Source organism: Elephantulus edwardii, unplaced genomic scaffold (assembly GCF_000299155.1).
Source record: "Elephantulus edwardii isolate Elephantulus edwardi_28Jun2011 unplaced genomic scaffold, EleEdw1.0 scaffold00008, whole genome shotgun sequence".
Taxonomy (NCBI): domain Eukaryota; kingdom Metazoa; phylum Chordata; class Mammalia; order Macroscelidea; family Macroscelididae; genus Elephantulus; species Elephantulus edwardii.
In genome coordinates this window covers 1,651,950-1,658,177 of record NW_006399758.1, presented here as the reverse complement: position 1 = coordinate 1,658,177, position 6,228 = coordinate 1,651,950, and the positions used below count along the sequence as shown (strand labels likewise).

The 6,228-nt window shown below is 42.1% G+C and overlaps 1 pseudogene; it reads right to left on the bottom strand.

Annotated features, from left to right (window-relative positions):
• Window positions 1-2,547: 2,547 nt before the first annotated feature.
• LOC102846968 lies at window positions 2,548-3,345 on the bottom strand (annotated as a pseudogene).
• Window positions 3,346-6,228: the final 2,883 nt, after the last annotated feature.

The following is a 6,228-nucleotide window of genomic DNA, read 5'->3' as shown; positions in this document are numbered from 1 at the left end:
GACTCAGTATATTCCTTCCATCTTCTTTTAATACTTCCTGGATCATTTAATATTCTTCCTAAAGCATCCTTGATTATAGCAACTCGAGGTTTGAATTTGCTCTTCCATTCCTTGAGTTTAAGAAATACTGAATGGGTTCGGCCCTTTTGATTTTCCAACTCTAGCTCCTTGCACATTTCATTGTAATATTTTGCTTTGTCATTCTGTGCTACCTTTTGGAATCTTCTGTTCAGCTCTATAGTATCTTGAATTCTTCCTTGTGCTTTGTCTTCTCTGCGCTCCAAGGCAATCTTCAGAGTTTCTTCTGACATCCATTTTGGTCTTTTCTTCCTAGCAGCACCTGGGGAAATGCCTGACATTTTTATCTCAGTTAATATTATCTTTTCCCTCTTGATATGCAAATGTGAAGAAAGATAACCAATTTTTGTTTTATTCTTAATTGCTCCTTTCTATTATATTATCCCAGTTGTTATTGTTGTTGTTCTTATGTGCCATTGAGTGGTCCGAGACTCATAGCAGCCCTATGTACAACAGCTCTGAAGCCTGCCCTGTCCTGAGCCAGTCTCACTGATTCTGACACTCCAACCTCCATTGCCTCGTATCTCATCTGAGGTCTTCTTCTCCTGCATTATCACTATAAATATGAGTAGCCATTACAAATATGCCAGGTAGGACAGTTTCAGTCCTTGGAGAGGAGCATCATGCTTGGGAGGGTGGAGGGCAGGTGTAGGAGGGGAAAGCCCTCTATGAGGTGGATTGATTCAGTGACTGCGGTAATAGGGATGGGTGTTTCAGAGGCAGTGCAATTGGCACAGGACAGAGCAGAGTTTAGGGCTATTGTACATAGGGTCGCTATGAGTTGCAAATGACTTGACCGCACATGACAACAACAACAACAACAGAACAGCTTCAGTTAGCTTAGCTCTACAATCAACACTCTTGGTACCAGAAGCCAGGAAATCAAAAGATGATTTTCATTGGGAAAGTCTGCTGTCAGAGACCTCTACAACTTACTGAGGAGCAACAACATCAGTCTAGAGATTAAGGTGTGCCTGAAATAGGCCATGGCCTTTGCAATTACTTGCTATGCATCAGAGAGCTGGACAATGACTAGAGATGATAGAAGGAGACTCGATGCCTTTGAGATTCGGTGCTGGAGAAGAGTACTGTATATACCATGGACTGCTAGGGAAACAAACAAGTTTGTCCTGGAGATCGTGAAGCCAGGCTGCTCTTTGGAGGCAAGGATTCTGAAGCTACATCTGACATACTTTGGATATGTTGCTAGACAGGAGCAGTCCTTGGAGAGGGACATCATGTTTGGGAGGGTGGAAGGACAGCGCAGGAGAGGAAGATCCTTGAAGAGATGGATTGATTCTTTCACTAGGGTAATAGGGATACGTGTGTCAGAGACAATAAGATTGGCAAGGGATAGAGCAGAGTTTAGGTCTGTTGTACATAGGATTGCTATGAGTTGCAAGCAACTCGATGACACATAGCAACAACAAATCCTTCCAAGTAGAGTCATTTAGAAGAGAAAGATTCAACTTGAATAACTTCTATTCATCAAGGCATTAGGGAAAATGGGTGAAATTCCCTGCTTCTCCAGCCACTGCCTCTCTCCCTGGATCTGGTGTCTAACAAACTTTCAGTTAACTCTAAGGATTGAGCCTCAAAGACCATGACATCTAGTACAGTAGAGACTGGCCCTGCAAGAAATTCCTGGTCCAGGTAGGTCTTGGCTTCCTAGCTTATGATGGACTGGTGGAATGCTGCTTCATCCAATGCTTGTTGCTGGGATTGCAAACTTACTCAGGCTTGCTACTTGAAGGAAGAGGCAGTTCATTTGTTGAACAGGTATTGCAGAAAGTTTCCCTGAAGTTCTTACACTCACTTTTTTTTTATTCTGCTGTCATCCTCCTGGTATAGCTGACACACCTGTGGCTTTTCAGAGAGCAGAAGTTGATCCTGCTGACTTACAAGGCAACCTGAAGATCAAAATGCTGCAGCCTGTGGTTTTCTTACAAGAGCTTTTTTGGGTTAATATTTCCCTCTTGAATTCTGAGCTCTCCATCCATTTTAAAGTTCTGTCTTCTGTGAACTCTTTCCAGGGATGCTCTTGTTATTCTTTCTCTTTCCTGTTTTAGCTTCAACTCAAGCTGGTTTCACTGCCTGGTGAGCTCCTCCACTTCCAGCTGCAGTCTGTTGATCTTGTCTCAAAAGTCCTGCTTGAAGAGCTGATTGTCCAACTAGGCAGACTGGTGGCCTCACTCAGCCTGGCACAATCTTTGTTCCAGTTGTTTAATTATAGCAGCCATTTGATTAGTTTTCTCTTCTAAGTAAGTTTTAATTTTTCACCTTTAAGGCAAATTCATACTTGAGAGCCCTGAGATTGTCCAGCTGCTATTGTGGAGACAGCACGGACATCCTTCTCCAGCATCTTTATGGCCAATTCCATCTCCTGTCTCCCGGGGATCTGTATCTCCAGCTCTTTTTCAACATCCAGTCATAATTGTGTCTCTTCTTTTAGAAGTTTTCTAGCTTCACTTAATGCTTACCCTTCTGGTGTTTTCTCTTGCTTACGATACTTTCAATTAGATTCCATATGTAGAAGCTTTCCTCTTTAGCTCGGTCCATCTCCTCTTGCAAGGTAATAATCCTGTTGTTTACAACTGCAAGCTCCTCTGTCAATTTTGTGTTAGATTTTTCTAATGTGTTCACTTTTGCTAGAAGATTGTTTACAGTAGCATTCAGATTGTCTGTTGAGGTTTTATACATAGCTCTTCTGGTCTAGTAGTGCAGTGATTTGACCATCTCCTTCACTATCTTTACTGTTGCTCCCTTCCTTGAGATACGTCGAAAAGTCTACAACTCCAACCTGAGAGTCCAAATCTTCTCCTTTCATACAGAAGTGAGCACCAATGGCATTTAGACCCACCAACATACCAGCAATTATGGCTCCTTGTTCTTCCACCATGAGGGCACTGGGTTCATAAAATTTGCTGAGGAGTTCCTTCTTATAGATTAAAGCTTCCACATACTCTTGATAATTTCTTTTGCATTAATGTCAAACGAAGCCAGGCTCTTCCCCTGCCTACCAGTATCTTAAGTCTTGGAAAATCTTTAACATTTGCTCTTATCTCTGCAGCTTCCAGTTCTAAAGATCCCCAGAAGGATTTCTTCTGTCCAAGAAAAGTTTTCTTGCCTTTCAAGCCATGTTTCAAGCAGCGTTCCAACACCACAAAGGATTGCTAAGGGAGCATAGTCAGAGTCCAAGGTCCTCCCCAGGTTGAAAGCTGATTCATGTAAGCCCTCGAAACTTATCTTGGCTTTCTTGTTCATCATAGGTTCATGTATTCGTTAGCCACGAGATAATTGGGATGGTGCTTGCTACCACTCAGGTAGCTAAAAAGCAGGAAGGGCAGATGTGCTGCCTGCATATAGTTCTTGTTGTTGTTGGTTGTCATTGGCTGAGTCCATTTCCCCCATGTGAGATTAGAAGGTCCCATGTTGTTGTTGTTGACTGCCTTCGAGTAGAGCACGACACAAAGCGACCCTACAAACAAAAGGTTTGAAGGTCCTCTAAACCATTGACATTTATCAAAGTTCATAGAGTTTCTGGAGGCATGTTATTTAGGAAGTGGATGCTGCTCCTGCTTCCAAAGAATGTCCCGTAGGGTTTTCAAAGCTATGACCTTTCAGAAGCAGACTGCCAGGCCCATCTTCTGAGGGACCTCTTTGTGGGTTCAAATCACCAACTTTTAGTCAGCTGTTTAGCACTTAACCATCTGTGGCCCTCAAGAACCCCTAAACTGTGTATGTCTAATAGTAAGGAACCGTGAACCCTAGGAGTAATTGGTTCGGATGCACCAGCTGCTCCACCAAAGACAGGAAATTATACATCCCTCCCACCCCCACTTGCACCTTACCCCACTACCCTGTGCAATTTACAACTTCTGAAAATCCCTTTTGCTCTTTAGAACTTTGGAGAGGTCCTTAACAACACATTTTCCCAATCCAACACATTGTTTGATTTCTTGACTTCTTTTACCATGGACGTTGATTGTGGATCCAATAAAATGAAGTTGTTGACAACTTCAGTCTTTTCTCCATCTATCATGATGTTGCTTATCAGTGGTGAGCATTTATATTTTTAGTGTTGAGATGTAATGCATTGGTGTTGCTTGGTGTTGAGATGTAATGTAATTCATTTTTGCACACTTTCCTCCCTACCCCCGGCCCCCAGTTTGCTTTTCTCTTTAGAAAGATTCTTTCATTGTTGCACAATTTCCTCTTTCACCCCAATACACTTTACTATGCACCTCTTATTCTGGACTGTTGTCATGCAAATAATGTGGTTGTTGGGTGCCATCGAATGAAGTTCAATTCCTAGAGACCCTATGAACAAAAGATTTGAACCTAGTTCTGTCATGCTCCATCCTCAGACTTCCTGACACACAAGAACCCGTTGCACCAGTCACCTTGTCAATCCACCTGGTTAGGGGTTTTTCTCTCCTCCACCAACCCTCCACCCTTCCCAACATCATGTCCCTCTCCAAGGAATAGCACCTCCTAGCAATATGTCAAAGGTATGTGAGACAAAGCCTCATTATTCTTGCCTCCAAAGAACACTCCAGCTGCACTCTCTCCAAGACATATCTTATCTATTCTTTCTCTTAGCCATCCATGGGGTGTTCAGTGCTCTTCTCCAACAGCACAGCCCAAAGGCATCAATTCTTTTTCTGTCATCCTTAGTCATTGTCCAGCTCTCGGATGCATAGCTAGTAATCGGAAAGACCATGGCCTGAATCAGATGCACATTAGTCCTCAAACTGACATTACTACTCCTGAATAATTTGGAAAGGTCCCTAGCTGCAGATTTTTCCAGTGAAATGCTTCTCCTTTTCCCCTGGCTTCTCATACTAATTGTGTTAATTGTGGATCCAAGCAAGATGAAACCATTGACAGTTTCCACCTCCTCTCCATCCATCATGACACTGCCTATTGGTCCAGTGGTAATTTGTTTTCTTGATATTGAGATGCAATCCATACTGAAGGCTGAATTCCTTGATCTTCTGCAACAGGTGCTTCAAATCTTCCTCACTTTCAGCAAGTAAGGTTGTTTCATCTGCATAAAACAGGTTGTTGATGAGTCTCCCTCCAATCCTGATAACACATTCCTCTTCATAGAGTCCCGCGTCTCAGATAATTTGCTCAGCATATAGACCGAACATGTATGGAGACAGAATACATCCCTGACACACTCCCTTCCTCATTCAAAACCATGTGGTGCTCCCTTGTTCCATTCACACAATAGCCTCTTGCTCCAGGTATAGGTTCCTCATGAGCACAGTCAAATGCTCTGGGATTCCAATTCTTCTCCATGTCAACCACAATTTGTCATGATCCATACAGTCAAACACCTTTGCATAGTCAAAAAAGCACAAATAGACATTTTTCTGGTATTTACTTTCAGCCAAGATCCATCTGACATCAGTAATGATATTCCTGATGCCACAACCTCTTCTAAATCCTGCTTGAACTTCTGGCCATTCCTTTTCTATGTATTGTTCCAGCCATTTCTGAATGATCTTCAGCAATATTTTGTTTACATGTGATATCAATGATATTGTTTCATAATTTCCACTTTCAGTTGGATTCCTTTTGTTGGAGGGAAAAATAAATATAGACCTCTTTCAATCCATTGGCTAGACAGCTGAACTATTGAGTGCATCCAAGACTGCATCTGTTAATTGAAGCAAGTCAATTGGTATCCCATTTATTTGTGGGGCCTTATTTTTTTGCCAATGCCTTCAATGCATCTTCTGAATCCTCCTTCATTACCATTGTTTATATGGTACTTCGTGGAATTTTTCCGCGTCAATCAATTATTTTTAGTACGATGACTCTGTGTATTCCCTCCATCTTCTTTTGATGCTTTCTACCTCATTCAGTACATTGCTCATGGCATCTTTCAACTTTGTGACATTGGTCTGGTCATACCTGTGAGTGAGCGTTTAGCTTGGCGAAGTTGGATCCTGGTGGGTGTTTGTGATTTACTTGAAAGCCAGGATGAAACATTTGGACACTTTTAAATTGTGTTAGCAATCAACCCTCTGTGTGAGAAAACAGGATCTGGTGGGCAGGCCTTGGTATGTAAAAATCAGTCCAGTCCTACCTGTGAGTGATACAAATAATACTTAATCATATATTTCTTTTAGATAGTGC